This window comes from Pongo pygmaeus, chromosome 6 (assembly GCF_028885625.2).
Source record: "Pongo pygmaeus isolate AG05252 chromosome 6, NHGRI_mPonPyg2-v2.0_pri, whole genome shotgun sequence".
Lineage (NCBI taxonomy): Eukaryota > Metazoa > Chordata > Mammalia > Primates > Hominidae > Pongo > Pongo pygmaeus.
The window spans coordinates 149452970-149473529 of NC_072379.2; the positions used below are offsets into that span (position 1 = coordinate 149452970).

At 46.6% G+C, this 20560-nt stretch overlaps 1 long non-coding RNA gene across 1 annotated transcript; it reads left to right on the forward strand.

Moving 5' to 3' along the window:
* Positions 1 to 5176: 5176 nt before the first annotated feature.
* On the forward strand, positions 5177 to 19686 carry LOC129041146 (uncharacterized). The gene is made up of 4 exons (XR_008503810.1): positions 5177 to 5352; positions 14075 to 14683; positions 18247 to 18436; positions 18623 to 19686. It is a non-coding gene; the product is annotated as an uncharacterized LOC129041146 (long non-coding RNA).
* The last annotated feature ends 874 nt before the right edge of the window (positions 19687 to 20560 follow it).

Genomic DNA, 20560 nt, shown 5'->3' on the forward strand with positions numbered 1-20560 from the left:
TTAATGAAAGTAAAATCTTATTTCTTCAAAATCTCACTGGGAAGACCCATGGATCACCCCAGGAGTGTTCCAGCTACAGCGTGGGATGGGTCTCCCTCTCCCCAGCAACCTTGTCTGCTGGGCCCGCCCCTTAGGTGTCCGGGGGCTCCCACCAGAACCTTCAGAAAACATTTGGAACCCACTGGACTTGCTTGCAGGTCCCATAGAGTCCCACCCTCCAGGATTCTCTAAGGAATTCACAGGTACCCCCTCCGATCCCCAACCACACTGTCCAGACACATGCAGAGAAATGTAAGCACTGCCCACAGCTGCGTGCACACACAGGGACTTTCAGAGGCACGATTCAGAAGTCACACCAGGTAAAGTGCCCTCCTGCTGTTTATGTTCACTCACACAGCCCTTGGCCGCCTTCTTCCTGTCTTCTTTATTTGCTGCTGTCACTCCCACCTCCTGTGGAGTAGACCGGATGGCCGCACCTGCCCCAGGAAGTGTCTACAGAGGGAAAGGCAAAGTGCATTCCAGCCAAGGTAGAAGTCACTGGCAGGCAAGCTCTCAGGGCCAGGGCACTGGGGCTTTGGAGTCCCGGCCTGGGTCCCTACCCAAACCCTTATCCCCTCAGATACATCCCTAGACCCCTTCCTGAGCAACCTGGAAAGAACCTGCAGGCTCATTTTCTGCACAGTCCTCAGCTCCACAGGGAGAGGAAAATGCTCCACCTCCTCCAGTTGCTGCCCAGGCTGCCAGCTAGGAGGGGCTGTGGCTTCCACATTCCCTTCCCCAGTGCAGACATGCTTGACCTTTCAGAAAATCCTTGAAGATGGGAAGGACTCCCAAGGGTGGCGTAGAATAGCCAGGCCCAGCCCCTGGACCTGCATAAAGCAGTTGTTTGGAGGCAGAGAGTCGGATGCCTGGTGAATGGGGGGCTGGTGCTCAATGTAGTCAGAGAAGGCAGTGTTCTTACTCAGCTGCTGTCAGAGCAAAGGCACTTGCCCTCTGCAGGCTGCCCCAGAAGCCAAAGGAAAGCAGCTGGAGGCTAAAGTGAAGGTTTGGGGACTTTAATAGCTGATACAGTTTGGATATTTGTCCCTGCCCAAATCTCGTGTTGAATGAAATGGAATCTGCAGTGTTAGAGGTGCCTGGTGGGAAGTGTTTGGGCCATGGGGTCAGATCTCTCATGAATGGCTTGGGCCATCCTCCTGGTGATGAGTGAGCTCTCGCTCTGAGTTCGCATGAGATCTGGTCATTGAAAAGTGTGTGGCACCTTCTACCTCACCAACCCCCCACCTCTCCCTCTTTCTTTCTCTGTCTCATGCTGAAGGAGACATGGAACAGTGAGATTCTCCCTTGGAGCCTCCAGAAGGAACCTGCCCTGTGGACACCTTGATTTTAGCCCTGTAGGTTCATTTCAGACTCTGGACTTCAGAACGCTAAAAGAGTAAGTCTGTGTTGTTTAAACCACTTTTTGTGGTAGTTTATTATGCAGCAATGGGGAACAAATACACCTGGCATGTCCTGGGACAAAGCCTGGGGACGGAGGAGGGGACTGAGCTGGACGCCCATACCTCAAAGCACGAAGGGAAGTGACCAGCAGCTAACACTCGAAGAGGCCGACTAGTTCTCAAAAAGGAGAAGAGCTATGGCCTGAAAGCCAAGGAGCAAGGGAGATGCTAACTCTAACCACACTATTGTTTTGGAGACAGGGTCTCCCTTGGTCACCCAGGCTGGAGTGCAGTGGTGCAATCACGGCTCACTGCAGTCTCGACCTCCTGGGCTCAAGCGATCCTCCTGCTTCAGCCTCCAGAGCAGCTGGGACCACAGGTGTGCACCACCACGCCCTGCCCCTTAACCCCATTTTCTGTCCCTGGGGTGTGAGATAATAAACAGTCCCCACTGGAGAGAGATTATTTAATCCTCATCCTACTCCACAAGACCATTATCGTTATGATCTTCCTTCTACAGATCAGGAACCTGAAGTACTTGGGGGAGGAGGTCACTTGCTCAAGTTCAGGTAGTTGGGAAGGGCAAAGCAGAGGTTTGAACCTTGCCTGCACCTGTGAAGTTTAGAAACCATCATCTCATTCCCCCAAGGGAATAGTCTAGGATCTGAGTTCCAGCTTCTCCATCTGAGGCAGCAGTCCCCAGGCGCTGGCAGCAACGTGCAGCTGCTGGGGTAGGAGGCAGGTGCCTGCAGAGACCGTGCCTTCCCCTTGGTGTGGGTGCAGTGGGCAGCCTGCACTTTGCTGCTCTTGTGTTCGACTCCTTGGGGTTCTGTTCTGGAGACAGAGCTCAGTGGACTCCCAAGATGGTCACTTTCTTCTGTTGAGTCCCTGAGTTTATTTGATGAAATCCAGAACTGAAGTTCCTGGAATGTCATCTTACCACCAGTGTTTTGAATTAACGAACTCAAATGTCATTTCCTCCCACCCAAACATTTCTCTTTGGATATACAAGGATGAAGATGAAGAGAAAAAGCCAGGCCATACGCTGGGCTGTGGTGCGGATTACATTCTGTGTCCGGGGTGCTTGTTTGAATGTCCTACTTGGGTACTATGGGGTACTTGTTTGAATGTCCTACTTGTGGGGCATAAGCAGGGAACCCAGACACAGATGACTCGGGAGGGGGCTCAGGACGGTGCAGTTTCCCCAGACACTCCTGGCTGTGCTATTGCTCTGCCCACTGGGAAAAGTTTATATGATTCTCGGGAAAGAACCATATCAGCAGAGAAGCCAAAAAGGAGATACGACCCTTGTTTCATTGTCCTTTGGTTCCAATTTCCTCAGGGGATTGGGCTACTCTAAACTTTTCTTGAAGTGAACAAGTCTTGAGATACATTTTTTTTTTTGAGATGGGGGTCTCACTGTTGCCCAGACTGGAGTGCAGTGGTGCAAACACAGCTCACTGCAACCTCAACCTCCTGGACTCAAGTGCTCCTCCCACCTCAGCCTCCTGAGTAGCTGGGACTACAGGCATGCACTACTACACCCAGCTAATTTTTTATTTTTTGTAGAGATGGAGTCTTGCTATTATGCCCAGGCTGGTCTGGAACTCTGGAGTTCAAGCGATTTTCCTGCCTTGGCCTCCCAAAGAGTTGGAATTACAGGCATGAGCCACTGTGCTGGGTTATGAATATATTTTTAAATGACGTGCATTCCAAAACAGTTTCACAGGGCTATAAGGAAAAGGAGAAAATTAGGCAACTATTTTGTATACTGCTTATAAAAACATACCGTTGATTTTCTTTCCTAGGTGTAAATAGCTTTTGAGTGGGAAAGCTTGTATTCCCACTTTGAATATTCTATTCAAAGTCGAGGACAGTCAAGTACCTCAGATTCTAGAGAGAACATCAACAGTCCTCTTGGCAGTTATTGAAAAGGGACAGACCAACTCTGTCACCCCACTCTCCCTTCATCGGCCCACACTGAATACCAACACCAGTCTGGAGTGCATACTTGGAAGACTTGGAGGGGAAAAAGGAGTGAGAAGGAGGGGCCGTTGAAACCTTGAGCTGTGGGGAAGAGAGGCTTTGCTTAGGTGCTGGGGAGACTCTGGCTCCCGCTTCAGCCCTGTGTCTGGGCCTACTCCATGGTGGTGCTGAGGCCCTTCTGTGCCTGTGAAGCTGGACTATGAGAATTTTGTCTTTCTTGTGACTCCCTTTTCCAAAGATCTTGAAGTTCAACAGGACACACAAGTCCTAGAACATTTAAAAAACATAAGTAAATCCCCCTCCTCTTCCCACCTGGAGAACTTAGAATTTTCATGCCAACTTCTGGAGGCAATGGTCTTCAGATCTGCTTGGCTGTGCCCAAACTACAGGGTGTCATGGAGAAACATAGTCTGGTGGGAGGGGGCAGATGACCAAAGCAGAAGGCAGGAAAGACAAAGACTTCTTTGTGTTATCTTCCATGGTGAGTGTGCAGTTTCCATATTCTCCAGCTGTGAACTTGAATTCAGTGGGAGAAATCTCCCAATAAGATGTTATGTGGGTGGTGGCTGAGTAGGGATGGGTTGGTTGCTGTGAACTGTCGGAGACTCTCCTGTCTTAACATTGGAGAAATGGAGACTTGAAGAGGCGAAGCAAATTTCTGTAGATGACGTGGGAACGTTGGGTTATGGGGAGTTGGGTTTGAACTTGGACATTCAGTTTTGAATCCACGTGCTCATAGAGGGGTAGAGAAGGCTCTAGGGCAAGAGAGTCAATTACTCAGCAGAGAAGGGAAAGGGAGAAGATTTCACACATTCCTGCCCTTCTGAGTTGATTTCAATCCTATCTGAGTAATAGACATCATTATGGTTAATATTTGTCTTTGATTGGTCGTCCTTGTTTTGATTCCCCCTAAATTAAGGATTCAAGGGCAAGTAGTTTATTTGAGAGTGGATCCCGAGAAACCCTGGTGGGGCAGTGGGAAAGTGAGAAAGACAGGAGGCCACTGGAGGGTGACGGGTAAGCTCATTTCCACTATGGGCCACTGAGCTTGATCCTGCTGGGGAACCCTGGCAGGTGCGTCTCAGATGCCAACCATGGAGCAAGAACGCAGGGGTGTTCTTTCCATCTGGCCTTGGTGGCAGCATCTCCCAGGGGCACTGTGTCCCTGGTGCTCTGGTCTGTGGAGAGTCATAGGTGCTCTTGTTAAGCATCTGTGTGCACATAGAGGAGAGTGCTTGGGAGGGATAGGAGGCGGCATCAAGGGCATCTGCAAACCTCAGACAGCTGGAGGATGGCCAGGTCGCTGCCTCTCTGTAGCTCGTGTCCTGAAATGTCTTTCTGTGCCCACTTATTTGTGCTCGACCTTCGGCCGCAAGTTTCTGGATAGTTACAGGGGGTGGCTCCAGCCACCCTGTTGGGTATCTCACCCCTGTCCAACCCCTGATCTTTATTGTGGACCAGGCTATAGACAGATCTTCATCAGCTGCCCCTGTGAGTCTTCTGTGCAGACACCTTCCTGTGGAAGAGTTGGTCTCTGGTCACTGTTTCAAGTCTCTGCTGTGGCCACAGCTTTCTTATCTCTCACTTTGGGGATCTCAGGAAACGAGAAACCAGGAGGTGTCTGCTGTACAAAATCCTATTTGCTCAAGGCACCTGCATATCTCAGCTCATGTTTCTTAATCATTTTTCTGATTCTAAAAAGTCCATGACAAAACTTCGATAGGAACACAGTTCTAGCATTTGGGATTGGAGGAAGAAGTGTATTCAGCATTCTACCTTCTTTCTGATTCTGTGAGCTTAGACCTGCTTCCACTTTCAATCTCTCTCATTGCAGGCCGAAGAGGACTGGCCTTTCAGTGGCCCCCGTGGAGTGGTAGGAAGCTGAGCTGGACTCTCTGCCACATCGTTCGGTTCCCACAACAGCCTGGTAGGTCGGGGTAGTCACTTCCATTTGGGAGATGAGGAAGTCGAAGGAGAGAGCTAGAGTGAGCCAGAACTTAGGGCTGATCACAAATTGGATGAGTAATTGAGATAACTAGGATGGCCCCTAGCTAAGGCTGCAGGCAATGCCCCAAGGAGACAGTCACCTTTTTGTTACAATTTTCCAGGGTGTGATAGGACTTAGGAGGATGGTGTGTCTGTCCCTAGGATTGTAGGTTGTTCTGGAGAAAAACAAAATTTTAAGGACTTTTTCTTTGTGCGTATGCCTCAGGTAGGCATCATGTGGGCCTAGGCAATAGGACCTAGGAAGGAGACTTCCCTGTTCCCAGGCCTGCTGCTCCTACTCAGGAGGCTGAAGGGTCTCCTCCCCAACTAACCACAGAGTCAGACGCATTCCTCCTAACACACCTTCCTCCCGACCCCCCAGCTTCCCTCTTTGTCACTAAAGTCATAGACTTTTTTTTGTTTGAAGAATTATCAACCTAAATAACAAACGGAAGTGATTCTCCAAAGATGATGAATTTATCTGGAAATGAGCAGCGTGATTGTGATGCGGAGTGCCCATGCCACGGCAGCCATGGGTGCATCCAGGAGGCTGAGGCAAGGGGAAGCTTTTAAGGGCACAAGGAAGACTGGGTCTGGTGACTCACGCCTATAATCCCAGCACTTTGGGAGGCTGAGCCGGGTGGATCACTTGAGGTCAGGAGTTCAAGACCAGCCTGATAAACATGGGTGAAACCCCGTTTCTACTGAAAATACAAAATTAGCTGGGCATGATGGCACATGCCTGTAATCCCAGCTACTTGAGTGGCTGAGGCAGGAGAATCACTTGAACTTGGGAGGCAGAGGTTGCAGTGAGTCAAGATCGTACCATTGCACTCTAGCCTGGGCAACAAGAGAGAAACTCGGTCTCAAAAAAATAAAGGCAAAAGGAGGAGTGCACAGGAGTTGTTCAGTTGTTTTTGAACAAAGAGAACATTGGTTACTGGGGCACAGGAGTTGAGGTCAGTTTCTTAGTGGAGATGGCATGTGAGGTGAGAGTGCTCCAACACGTGGCTGGCCGTCCAGTGACTCCTGTGGCAGGCTGCAGTTTGGAAGGCTCTTGGAAAGAGTCCTTATTACAGGCATATGTGTGTCACAGCCTTCAGAGAGTCTTTGTAATAGTTCTTTTTTTTTCTTTTCTTTTTAGAAATGGGGTCTTCCCTTGTCGCCCAGGCTGGAGTGCAGCGACATGATCATAGTTTACTGCAGCCTGAGCTCAACTCCTGGGCTCCAGTGATCCTCCCACCTCAGCCTCGCAAGTAGCTGGGACCATAGGTGCGAGACACTGTGTTTGGCTGTAATTGTTCTTATTGTAGGCGCATGTGCATGAGGACCCTCCCTTCTTAGGCTCCTGACTCTACTTTGCTTGGGTTTGACACAAGTGACTCCATCTTGAAATGGACAACTGGCACAGAATAGAGCATTTCAAGGGTAGATTAGATGGCAACTTAAAAAAAAGGTAAAGAAAAATTAAAGAAAAAATTAAAGGTAAGGAAAAATTTACACTTTCTAGGAACTTCAGGAAGGAAGGGAAACATGAGACCAAGAAAGAGAAGTGGTTACCAGAAACTAAACTGCACGAGGCTTGTGAGGTTTCTCATGTTCCTCCTGGAACTTCCTCCCAGTCTGTATTCTGCCATCTGCTCTGGGGTCATGAGGGAAAGGGCCCCTCTCCTTTCGTGGCCTAGAAAGCGTGGCTCTGAGCCATTCTTTGGGCTGAGGTGGGTATCTGGGGTGCTGGTGGGGACAGCCAGGCCCTGCCTTCCTGGGTACCTCTTGCTGCTTGTCAGCAGGCCCTGCCCTCCGTACTGTGAGGGATTGAAGGATTGACTCCAATTCTTTCCTGTCCTCCATTCATTCCCATGCCATTGTTCATCTTGGGTGGACTGTATTTCCCTGCCCATTGAGTTTGGGTTTGGTCTTGTGACTTGCTTTGGCCACTAGAATGGGGCAAAGTGAGAGGGTTCCCGGTCTCAGCCCGCCCCTTGTAAGACCCTGTAGGCATCTACTGGCCTCCTGGGTTTCTATCCTTGCCTGGGGGCTTTCCCTGGTTGACTTTGGTTCCTTTTACTTGGTACCTGAAATGAAGACATGTGGGACAAAGCCACTCCAGCTGACCTAGAGATCAACAAGATGAAGCCAGTGGACCCACAGATAACTGAGAAATGTGTTTATTGCTGTATCTGTGCCATGTCGATTTTTGTGGTTGTTTGCTGTATGTCACTATTTTGGCAGTAGCTATGTATTCCCTTTTCCTTCTTCTCTGTACTCTGGTCTGAATTAATGCCTCTTTGTTTCATCTCATTTCCCATTGCTTTTCACTTTATTACAAAAGCATTGCAATTTATACATTGAAGCAGAAAAGAAGGGTGGAATCCCCATAATTCCATACCCTTCTGTGAATACACTGGTGTCCAAACTGTCAGAATATATTCATTTATTCTCTCTTCATATGTACATTTAAAAGATGAATCAATTCTTTTTTTTTAATAAAAAAGCAAATTGTTTCATTTAACAATACATGGTAAATACACTTGGTGTTAGTGCTGTCCTCAGGGTTCCGTGGAACGTTTTACAGTCTTCCTTTTGGCACCCTCCTAAAGATGTTGAAGGAAGCGGGTGATGGGGTCACCTGACTCCTTCACCAGGAGCATCCTCACATCCATCTCTTTCACACATTGGGGTTTCACATGCGCGTTTATGTGCAAAACAGGGCTCTGCTACAAAAATCACCGGTTGAAAATCACCAATCTAAAAACTCCTTTTTATGTGTTTTAATGATATACCATGCAACATTATTATAACCAATCCCTTATTTGAAAATTTAGGTTGTTTTGGGTTTTATAATTAAAATCACATGCTTATGGCATATATTTGTGTATACTCTTAATTATTTCCTTACAATAAATTATTAGAAGTGGACACATAATTTCTACAAGTGTAGGTATAAAATCCTGGCAGTAGAATTTCTAAAAGTGGAAAGCATATGTACATGTAAAGGCTGCTAAATTGCCAAAATACCCTCCCAAGACCTTATCAGTTACTCTTCCACTGGCAGTGATGCCAGGTAGAAACTCTGACTGTTTGGCAAATGAACGTTTGTATCTTGTGGTTTTAAATTACTGTTCTTTACTAATTAAATGAGGCTATTTCTTCATATAGTTATTACCATTTGCATGTCTTGTCTTGTGAATTTTTTGTTTATGTGCTTTGAGCATTTTTTTTGACTAGGATGTCATCTTTTTCTCATTGATTTATAATACCACTTATATATGCTATGTTAGAAAGAATGCTGGATTACAATTTGATGTATTAAGATGGTCTGGCTGGCATTACAGATTAGTAGAGAGTAGAGGATGAAATATTCAATGAGCAGTGCTAGGACAATTAATTATTTATATGAAAAAATAAAATTTTATATATATAATTGTTTAAAGCATAAGTTTTATAATTATAAATTATAAAAATAAGAACACTCTGTCGCTCAGGTTGGAGTGCAGTGGTGCGGTCTTGGCTCATTGCAACCCCCACCTCCCAGGTTCAAGTGATTCTCCCAGCTCAGCCTCTCAAGTAGCTGGTAGGTGTGCCCCACCATGCCCCACTAATTTTTTGTATAGAGATGGGGTTTCACCCTGTTAGCCAGGCTGATCCCGAACTCCTGACCTCAAGTGATTCACCCACTTCAGCCTCCCAAAGTACTTGGATTACAGGCGTGAGCCACCGGGCCCGGCCATAAAATTACATTTTTATCTCACTCTATTCACAAAAAAATTCCACTGTGAAAAAAAATAAAGCTTCCAGAAGAAATATGATGAAGATTTTCAGTTTTTAAGGTACACACAAAAAGCACAAATCATAAGAGAAAATATTGATAATTTGTGCCAGATCAAAGTTCTCTATAACAGAAGACGTTATAAACTACATCAAAATACAAGCCACAGACTTTGAAAAGACACTTGCAATGCATAAAATAGTGAATTATTAGTACAGATGCTCCTTGATTTATGAAGAGATTATGTCCTGATAAACTAATTGTAAGTTGAAAATATCAACGGAAAAGGCATTTAATATATCTAACATCATAGCTTAGCCTAGCCTACTTTAAACATGCTCAGAACAACCACCTGAGCCTATAGTTGGGCAGTCTAACACAAAGCCTATTTTATAATAAAGTATTGAAAAATCTCATGGAATTTATGAAATACTGTGGAGCGTTATGAGAAAGTATTGTACCGCGTATTGCTAGCCTGGAAAAAGATCAAAATTCAAAATGCAAAGTACAGTTTCTACTAAATGCATATCACTTTCTACTATTGTAAAGTTGAAAAATTGTAAGTCAAACAATCCTAAGTGTAAGTCAGGGACTATCTGCACATAGAACATAGCAAAATGGATGCAGTGGCTCACACCTATAATCCCAGCATTCTGGGAGGCAGAGGTGGGAGGACTGCTTGAGCTCAGGAGTTTGAGATCAGCCTGGGCAACATGGCGAAAGCCCATCTTACAAAAAAATACAAAAATTAGCTGAGCATGGTGGTGCAAGCCTGTGGTCACAGCTACCTGGGAGATTGAGTTGAGAGGATCACCTGACCCCAAGAGGCTGAGACTGCAATGATCCGAGATTGCACTACTGCACACTAGCTTGGGCAACAGAATGAGATCTTGTCTCAAAAATAACAAAGAAGAACATATAAAAATGTGGAACATAAAATATAGGATATAAGAAACATACAGCATATCAAATGCCTATAACTTAATAAGGAATGTGCAGACAACCCAATAAAAAATTGGGCAAAGGATATGAACAGGCAAGACACAGAAGACATTTAAACATTTAAAGGATGCTCAGCCTCACAGCTAATCAAACAATCTGATACCATCTCACACCCACCAGTCTGGCAATAAAGTCTGATAATACCAGCTACTGGTGAAGATGGAGAAATGATAACTATCAACCACTGTCAAACAGAAATGTAAGTTTTTATAAACAGGAGAGCAATGTGATGATATCCAGTGAATTTAAAAATGTGCATTCCCTAGGACAAAGAAATTTAACTTTGCGGTATAGACTCCAGGGGAACTCTCACCTGTATTTGTGTTAATTGTAACCTTATTTGTAGTAGCAAAAATTGGAAGCAGCCTGTAGGTTCATCACTGGAAGGGTATATAAAGGGCTACAGCTGTATCTGAAATATTTTCACTTAAAAAATCTGGAGCAAAAATGACAAACTGCTTAGACTTCATGAGCTGGGTGTTGAGTACATGGGTTATTTTCCATGCTTGTTCACACACTGTGCAATATCTTGTTTTAAAAAGATGATATTGTATTAGGAACCCAGGAATACCCTGATCCAGCTCTAGACCACAGTCAATCCTCCTTATTTTGTCTAGGCTGACCCTGGGACTGGAATCTGTGGCACCTTCAAAAAGAGTGATGTGGAGGGTAGAAAGAAGGGTCACCTGTGGCAGGAATCGCAGAGCAGTATGGAAAATGGCCATAGGGAAGTCTCATTTGTTTTATGACAGTTTTGAGATATAATTCACATGCCACAAAATTCAACCATTTAAAGTGTACAAGTCAATGGTTTTTAGTATATTCACAGATATGTGCAACCCAGCACCACAGTCTGCCTCATACCATTTCTGTCGCCTTATATAGAAACTCTGTACTTTAAGGATCACTCTTCATCCTCCCATCTCCTCCCAGCTCTAAGCAACCACTCATCTACTTTCTGTCTCTATAGGTTTGACTAATCTGAACATTGGAAGTAAATGGAATCATATAATAAGTGGCCCAATGTTTTCAAGTTTCATCCATGTTGGATCATGTATCAGTACTTCATCCCTTTTTAGGGCCAAATACTATCCTCTTGTATGGAAATACTGCATTTTGTTTATCCATTTATCAGTTGATGTTGAGTTGTTTTCACTTTTTGCCTACTATAAATAATGCTGCTACAAACATGCATGTACTAGTTTTTGAGTAGACATGTTTTCCTTTCTTTTGGGTAAATACGTACGAATGTCATTGCTGGATCATTTGATTATGTTTCACCATGTGAGGAACTGCTAGACTGTTTTCCAAAGTGACTGCACAATTTTACATTCCCACCAGCGATGTATGAAGATTCCAATTTCTCCACATTCTCACCTCTTCCACATTCTCCCGATCCTCACTCTCTTGTTATCTGACTTTCTGATTACAGCCATGCTTGTGGGTATGAAGTCGTGTTCTCTTTTGGTTTTGATTTGCTTTTCCTTTATGACTAATGATGTTACACATCTTTTCATGTGCTTATTGGCTATTTGTGTGACTTCTTTGGAGAAATGACTATCCATATCATTTTCCCATTTTAAAAAATTGGGTAATTTGTCTTTTTATTATTGAGTCATAACATTTCTTTATATAGTCTAGACACAAGTCCCTTATGAGATACGTGATTTTCAAATGTTCCTCCCATTCCATGGGTTGTATTTTCACTTTTTAAGTAGTGTCTTTTGAAGTACAAAAGTTTTGATTTTGATAAAGCCCAATTTATCTATTTTTTCTTTTGTTGCTCATGTTTTTGATGTCATATCTAAGAACCTATTGTCAAATCCAATCATGAAGATTTGCTCCTATGTTTTCTAAAAATTGTATAGTTCTAGCTCTTATGTTTAGGTCTTTGATCCATCTTGAGTTAATTTTTGTATATGGTGTGAAGCGAGAGTTCAATGTCATTATTTTATATGTGGTTATCCCATTATCTCAGTATGATTTGTTGAAAAGACTATGTTTTCCCCCATTGAATGGTTTTGGCAATCTTGTTGAAAATTAATTGACCATATGTGAGGGTTTATTTCTGTACTCTCAGCTCTATGTTATTGATTTATATGTTTATCCTTATCTCAGTATCACACTATCTAGATTACTGCTGCTTTGTAGTAAGTTTGGCAATCAGGAAGTATGAATCCTCCAGTTTGTTCTTTTGTAAGAGTATTTTGGCTAGTCTAGGTCCCTTGAATTTTTATACGAATTTTAGAATTAGCTTGTCAACTTCTACAAAGAAGCCACCTGGGATTCTAATAGGGCTTTCTTGAATGTATAGATCAATTTTGGAAGTATTGCCATATTAACAATCTTAAGTTTTTTGATCCATGAATATGGTATATTTTTCATTTATTTAGACCTTTAATTCTTTCAACTATGTTTTATAGTCTTTAAAGTATAAATTTTAAACTTTTATTAAATTTATTTCTCTTGTTTTTGGTGCTATTATAAATGGAATTGTTTCAACTTTATTTTCAGATTGTGCATTGTTTTGAGATATAATTGGTTCTGTATATTGACCTTGTATCCTGTAAGCTCCATGAAATTATTTATTAATTCTAATAGTTTTATTTAGTAGATTCCTTAGGATTTTCTGTGCAGAAAATTTCTATGTAATCTGTGAATAGAGTTAGTTTTATTTCTTCCTTTCAAATATGGATGCCTTTTTTTTTGTGCTTAATTGCTCTGGCTAGAATGTCTACTTAATGCTGAATAGATGTGGCAAGAACAGCCATCCTTGGCTTGTGTCTAATCTTGAGGGAAAGCATCCAATCTTTGACTATTAAGTATAATTTTATCTGTGTGTTTTTTGGTAGATTCCTTGTATCAAATTGAGGAAGTCTCCTTCCATTCCTAGTTTATGAAATGTTTCATTACAAAAAAGCATTAGATTTTGTCAAATATTTGTTCTGTATCTGTTGAGATGATTGTGTGTGTGTGTGTGTGTTCTTAAAAGTCTTTTGATGTGGTGTATTACATTAATTGATTTTCAGATATTAAACCAACCTTGCATTCCTGGGATAATTCCCACTTTTTCATGGTGTATAATTCTTTTTCTGTATTTATGGATTTGGTATGCTAGCATTTTGTTGAGGACTTTTGCATCCACACATCTATATTCATAAGAGATATTTGTTGTTCCCTTCCCTTCCCCTTCTCCTTCTCCTTCCCCTTCCTCTTCCCCTTCCCCTTACCCCTTGCAGGTCTTCAGGAGCGCCTCTCACCAGTCCTTGGTCCTGGCCCATTGGGCTCTTGGGTCTGCCTTTCTTTTCAGCTTCCACAGGGAGCTTGGGGTGTGGGAATCTGCTCTGAGGCCCCTGTGCTGCTTGCCCAGGATCCCTGGGGAGCCACTTCTCTCAGGGGTCTCCCCAGCACCTTTGCTGTGCTGCTGGGAGGTGGGATGCAGCCCCTTCTCTCAGGGCTTCCTGGCCTGCCACTCACTTGCCTTTCTCCTTCCATCAGGTATGTGGGTAGCGGGAAGAGGAAACTCTGGGGCCTGAGGGTACCCCCTACCTTCCTCTTCCTGGCCATGTGTGTTCTCATATCCCCTCCTCCGACCATCTCTCTGAGGCTGATGCTGTTGGAAACAAGGTCAAGGCGTCTCTCAGGCCTTTTCTTCTTCTGATTCTGTCCTTCTCTTCCGGCAAAGAGCAGGAGCCTGCTAGTGCCTGCATGGGAGGGCTGGACCACCAGGGCGACAGTGTTGTGTGTGCTGGTGGGAGCCTCAACACAGCACTGGGCCGCACAGGGAGCTATCTATTGTGATGAACCCCAGCAAGGAGGGAGGAATGTGGCCACGAGCGATGCCTGGATTGCTGCTTGATTTTTCTAACACTTTCCTACTTCTCGCCTGCAGATGAAGAAGCAGCAGAAAAAAACGGAAGCCATTTTGGTTAACGGGTCACATCTTAGCAGTTGGCAGTGTAAGAAGGGGAAGGATCCACTGGTCAGAAATGGAGATTGAGGTGAAGCTGAGGGCACGGAGGGCTTCAGGGGAGAGACTGTCCTTTGGAAAAGCGGGCAGTTTGCAGTCGTGGTAGATGAGAGGGGAGGCCGCTCAGTCTCTCTGCCCCTTTGCACATGCTGCACCCGTTTCCAGTTTGAAGTCGTGGAGAGCTCCCCCAGGCACGGGCTGTGTGAAAGGGTTTAAAAGTCTGGGGGCATGGCTGGGGGTCCCCGCATGAGGGGTGCTGTGCAGGCTCCCATCTTTCCTGCCGATCATGCTGGGAGCCAATAGCACCGGCTCCTGATGCGGGGACTTGCCCTGTGCCATGACGTGGGGACTCGCCCTGTGCCCTGCGCCCCGGTTCCTGCTGGTTTTGTGCCTTCTGGACTCATTTCCTTTCCAGGGTCCGCTTCCGACAGGATCACTGTTTTGGCTGCGGCCGCAGCTTCATCCGCTTCAGCTCTGAGATTTTCTCAGAGCAGAGAGCACAGGGAAGCTGGGAGGAGTCCTCCTAGATGGGTAAGGACGGTATTTTTGGCAGCAGTTCCGGGGACCCTCCCTGATCAGGCTGCACTTCCGCCCTGGGTTGAGGGGAGCATTTCCAGCGAGGGGGCGAAGAGGTGAGAGCAGCTGGGGAGAGCCAGGGGCTGAGGGCCCTTTGCTTTCTGAAGTGTGGCATCATCATGGGTGCTGAAGGAGACACAGGGTGGCTGGGTGATCAGTCTCTGCCCTGGAATCTCTGTGTTCAGCCCGTGTCATCTTCTCAGGAGTGATGGAAGCTCCCACTGGAGAACACTTTCTGGTCTTGAGCCCCCCGATCTCTTGATCCCTATGGCAGTGAGCCCCGACTCTTTCTCTGGTCGCCACTGGATCATCTGTGGGTGTTGGCAGGAACCTGAAGGTGTTGGAAGGGGTTGAGGGTAACGCATAGCCTGTGCTAGAATATGTGGGGGAATGTCCACAGGAGACGGGATGGAAGAGAGAGAAGAGGACGCCCCTGCTTCCAGGGGCAAGTGGGCACAACTAGAGAATGGGACAATGTTCCCTTGGAGAATGGCCCAGGCTCCATCTAGACCTGGCCGGTCCCAGTCCCAGGCTTGTCCTAGGTCCTTGGCATCCGTGCTGGTAGCAACCCCAGGGCCACCCTCAGCGTCTCATGACTTCTACCCTTCTCTAGCCCCTGTAGAAATTATGTTCAAGAGAAAACACCAGGGGGTCACAATGATAACAACAATAACACCACCACCTGTGCCCCGTGGATGTGAGGCTGTCATGGAGAAAGCAGAGCTCCTGAAGGGGCCTCAGCCGAGAAAGGGCTAGAATTTCCTGTGTGGGTTGTGGGGAGTGACTATGGAATTCAGAGGCAGAGCGGAATCTACTTGGGCTGTTGTGGCAGGAACCTAGACTCCAGAGGGACCCTGGTTAGGCTCTCAGAGGAGAAGGGAGCCCCAGAAAGTGAGCCAAGGAACAGGCCTTTGTCCCCAAGGCTGGAGCCACAGACTCTGTTTCCCTGGCCAGAGGCAAGGGGGGCCCTTTGGGGTCTCATGGTCTCGCGGTTCAGGTGGCCTCTTCTCTCTTAGGCCTCTTCCTCCAGATCCCCACTCACCCTACGGGGCACAGCCCCATGTGTGGAGTCGGCCTTGACTCTGCCCTTCAGTCTCCCTGCCCAGAGCCGGCTGCACCGGCTGTCATTCCCCAGTCCTGCTTCCCGCAGGCCCCTACCCAGATACTGATGCTGTGGCACCCACCACCACATGGGGGACCCTGGGCAATGCGTTAGTGCTTGACAGACATTGGGTCCTCCGGTCCCCCTCCAGTGCAACGAGCTAACAGTTTTATCCCCATCACACAGATGACAAAACTGGGAGGCAGCACGGTTCAGGAGCTTGTGCAAGTTCACACAGGGCATGATTGATGGGGCTGGGATTCAGATGCAGGTAGGACACTGCCTTATCTCAGGCTCTGCTGCTCCCCAGACTTCTTGGCCCTGATGCTCCTTTCGAGGTTACGGAACTCTCTTGAATGTCTCTGTTGGCTGCAGCCAGCCAATTAATTACCCTGCACGAATGGGGACTATAGGTGACAGTTTCCTCTGTCCCAAGTTCTGGCTGAAGTCTCCATTCTATTGGGTTAGGGGCCAGATGCCCGAGGACCTGCAGGAGGCCAGGGCTGCATGCTGAACGAGAACTTTACCTGGGCCACCAAGTCCTTCTGGGCACAGGTGCTGCTCCCTGCAGTCAGGACATGCTGGCCGGGGTCTCTGACCTTCACCTGGAATGCTCCTGGAAGCCCCTGTGTGACAATCTCCACCACAGTCAGCTGCAGCCTCATAGGCCTTGTGTCGTTTCCCACTATAGGACCAGGGAACCAGGCTGACCAGAAGACCTACGAGGAGAAATAGAAAGCTCGGGACGTTGAAGTGGAAAGCCAGGTGTCCATTTCTCTGCCTGCAGAATGAGTCCCCAGGGAGCCCAGCGGCCACAGCAAGGTGTCAGGGGCCTCGTCACAGCTGCAGGAGGGCCACATGGGGGCAGCTGTGGACATGGAGCCACAGCCCAGGAACCTGTGGCTCTGGGGGAGGGTTTGTTCCCCCGGGATGTCTGAATGCAGCTCCGGGGTGGGGCCAGCCTGGGCCTGGAGCTCCTGCAGGCTGGTCTAGTGCCAGGCCCGGGGGAAGGCAGAGTCAGAGACTGGGGGACTTTGCTTCTGGTCGCTGTGTCCCCAGTGTCAGGAGCTGGCTCAGGACTGGGTGAATGTCCACATCAGAAGAGGGGCTTAAACCATGAGGATTGAGGCTTCCCTCCAGACCCGAGTGGGTGGGGAGGGGGGAGGGTGAGGGCAATGGCCACACCTGCTCCATCCACTCCCTGGAATAAAGGAGTGGTGGTTTTTTAATTCCTCACTCACTCATTCTTCCATCCCTGGTGTGCCAGGCCCCGTTTTGGTGCTGGAATAGAGTCATAAGCAAGACAGACATAGTCCCCACCTTCAGAAAGGTTTTGTTTGGTGCAATGGTGTGGAAATGCATCTTGAATATTACAGAGGAACAATTTGGAGTGGAGCTCAAGTCATTTCAGAAACTCTCACTTTTTAAAAATTTTATTTTATTTTGTATTATTGTATATATTTTTTGAGACAAGGTCTTGCTCTGTTACCCAGGCTGGAGTGCAGTGGTGCAATCATAGCTCACTACAGCCTATACCTCCTGGGTTCAAGTGATCCTCCCACCTCAGCCTCCCAGGTAGCTGGGACTACAGGTGCATATCACCAAGCTCAGCTAATTTTAAAACTTTTTTTGTAAAGATGGAGTCTCTCTATGTTTCCCAGGCTGGTCTTGAAATCCTGGCCTCAGAGGATCTTCCCTTCTTGGCCTCCAAAAGTGTTGGGATTACAGGTGTGAGCCAACACATCCAGCTGTCCTCACTTAAAAAAATGCTTTTTTTTTTTTTTTTTTTTTTTTTTTTGAGACAGAGTCTCACTCTGTTGCCCAGGCTGGAGTACAGTGGTATGATCTTGGCTCACTGCAACCTCCACCTCCTGGGTTCAAGTGATTCTCCTGCCTCAGCTACCCGAGTACCTGGGACTACAGGAGGGCCCCATTAAGCCCAGCTAATTTTCTATTTTTAGTAGAGACGGGGTTTCACCATGTTGACCAGGCTGGTCTTGAACTACTGACATCAAGTGATCCACCTGCCTTGGCTTCCCAAAGTGCTGGGATTACAGGGGTGAGCCACCGCACCCAACCCTCACTTTTTATAGATGAAAAAATATGGAGAATTTGGGAAAATCCCAGGAAGAAGAACCAGTAGTGAGGTGCTGGGAAAACCCTGGGATCATATGAATTGCCGTGGAATTTTACAGGAATTGCCCCCTCCCTCTCTGTTTGGGTGATCCTTCTCTTTTGGTGGATTTTTTCATTTCAAAATCAGGTCTCTTGCCAGCTTTTAACTACCATTGACTCATAGTTTTTACCTTCACAAAGCTGTTTGCTACCACTATCAATCACCCAGAGTTTAAGAACTTTCTATTTCCACTCCTGATTATTGTCTGTGGGCCTCTTGTGCCTGCCTATATCTCTCTAGAATCTTCCAGAAGCAACTTGACTCTTTTAGGCCTTTGCTGCCAGCTGAGAAGGTGAAGAAAAGTCACCGTTGCAATAAAAAGAGGGCACTTTGTCTTACTTGGCAATAAACCACCACCGGCAGCAGCAGCAATAGCAGCATCCCCACCCCCACCAAACCCAAAACAAACAAGAAAAGAAAAAGGAAACCTGTAAGCAAAGCCCAGGGGAGCTGTGTTGAATGTAGGTACAGAGTAGGGTTGAGGGCTGCAGCTGGGCACAGGGTGCCTGTGCTCCAGCAAGAGTGCAGGCTGGAAGAAAGTCATTCTTTATCATCTCATTGGCCCTCAGATGGAGTCGAGAAGATTTAGAAATATTTTTATCCTCTTTATTTTTAGTTGTTTTCAGTGAGAGGATTGGCATGAAGAATCCTTGGGACACAGGAATCAATCAAGACCTTTGGAAGCCCCTGCCTGCTCTGTCTCTAGAAGCCTCAAGCCCAGCATCCCCATGCCGATGTGCTCATCTCTAGCAAAACACCAGCCTCTCAGCCCTCTCTCCATAAAGGCCACTGGAAAGTACTGTGATGCCAGGCTGCTCCACATCCAGGCAGCCTGGGTGACCACTGCCCTTTATGATAATCAGAAAAAGGTGTCTCCCGAGTAGTTGGAATTACAGGTGCACGCCACCATGCCCGGCTAATTTTTGTATTTTTAGTAGAGATGGAGTTTCACTATGTTGGCCAGGCTGCTCTTGAACTCCTGACCTCAAATGATCCACCTGACTCGGCCTCTCAAAGAGCTGGGATTACAGGAGAAGCTAAAAGTTTTAAAATAAGTATATTATTTTTGAATTACTATAACAGACATGGACTCCATTTGAACAAGATACTTAATTCCATCAAAAAATTGTCAAAATATACAAATTTAGTCACAAGACACTTTACTACCATCTACCAAAGCTGTAGTAAACACACATATTTTCCATCTTTGGAATGAAATAACGTATAATGTTTTCCAAAATAACAAAGATGTGTCTGCAGTGAATAGCACTCCCTTTGATGTGGCAACTGGGCCAATCGTGTTAACAACTGTGAATTCATCTGTTTAAGAAATTCTTTATTGTTTCTTTTCTTTTCCGAGACAGTCTCACTCGTGTTGCCCCGGCTGGAGTGCAGTGGCGCGATCTTGGCTCACTGCAGCCTCCGCCTCCCGGGTTCAAGCAATTCTCATGCCTCAGCCTCCCGAGTAACTGGGATTACAGGCACGTGCCACCACACCCAGCTAATTTTTTTGTGTTTTTAGTAGAGACGGGGTTTGACCATGTTGGTCAGGGTGGTCTCGAATTCCTGACCTCAGTTGATCCGCCGGCCTCGGCCTCCCAAGGAAGTGCTGGGATTACAGGCATGAGCCACCAGGCCTGGCCTTATTGTTTCTATTTGTAATAAATCTGTTCCCCTTGCTGCTGTCTCTGAGTTAGTTCTCCTCATTTCTACCTTGGGTGCTGCAGCAGCCTCCGACTGGTCCTTCCGTCTCCAGCCTGACTGCGTTTTCCAGCACCTGCGGGGCTGTCTTAGGGCCCCGATGCCGGTGGCGTTTGCCATTCTCCGTCTGCCTGAGGCGTCCTCCCTCCGTCCGTCATCTGACAGGCAAATGTTACAGCCCTTCAAGACTTAGGCATTACCTTTCCCGCGCGGCCTTCCCTTCACTGTGCCTTGCAATCTCCACGGCAGGACATAGAAACTCCGTCTCTACCACTCCGTCAGTACCTGCCACAGGAAATGGCAGGTTTACGGATTTGTTTATAAGTTTATTTCCCTAATTGGTTGTTTTTCCATCTTGCGGGGTTTACATCGTCTCCTCTTCACTTGCGTGGCAGCCTGGACGCATCTGTATCACAGCACATTACCTCGTTTCGTGACCACAGCGTAGTCTCTTCCCCATCCTCAGACTGAGTTAGGGCCCCTTGAGTCAGGGATTTGCCTTGCTAATCTTTGTGCCCTCTGTGTCTAATAAGGTGCTTGGTCCTGGTAGATTTCTCCTTGCTTGCATGACATGTGTCTTCCTGGCTTATTCGATTTCTGGAAGTCCAGAACTTCTCTCCAGTGTTTCACCTGCCTGCTGAGTCAGGGCTCTCAGCCCGCTGGGGAGCATTTTGCTGCACTTGTCATTAGCCACAAAGCCACTAGGGGGCAGGGAGCCCCCATCCTTCCTCAGATCGGTGCCAAACCAGAACCCGGCAGCCTGCCTTCTGCACGGAAATCAATTCTCTAAGAGCTGATTTGCTGAAAGATTATTTTGCAAAATGGTCAACTCAACAAATAATCGACTTGCTGA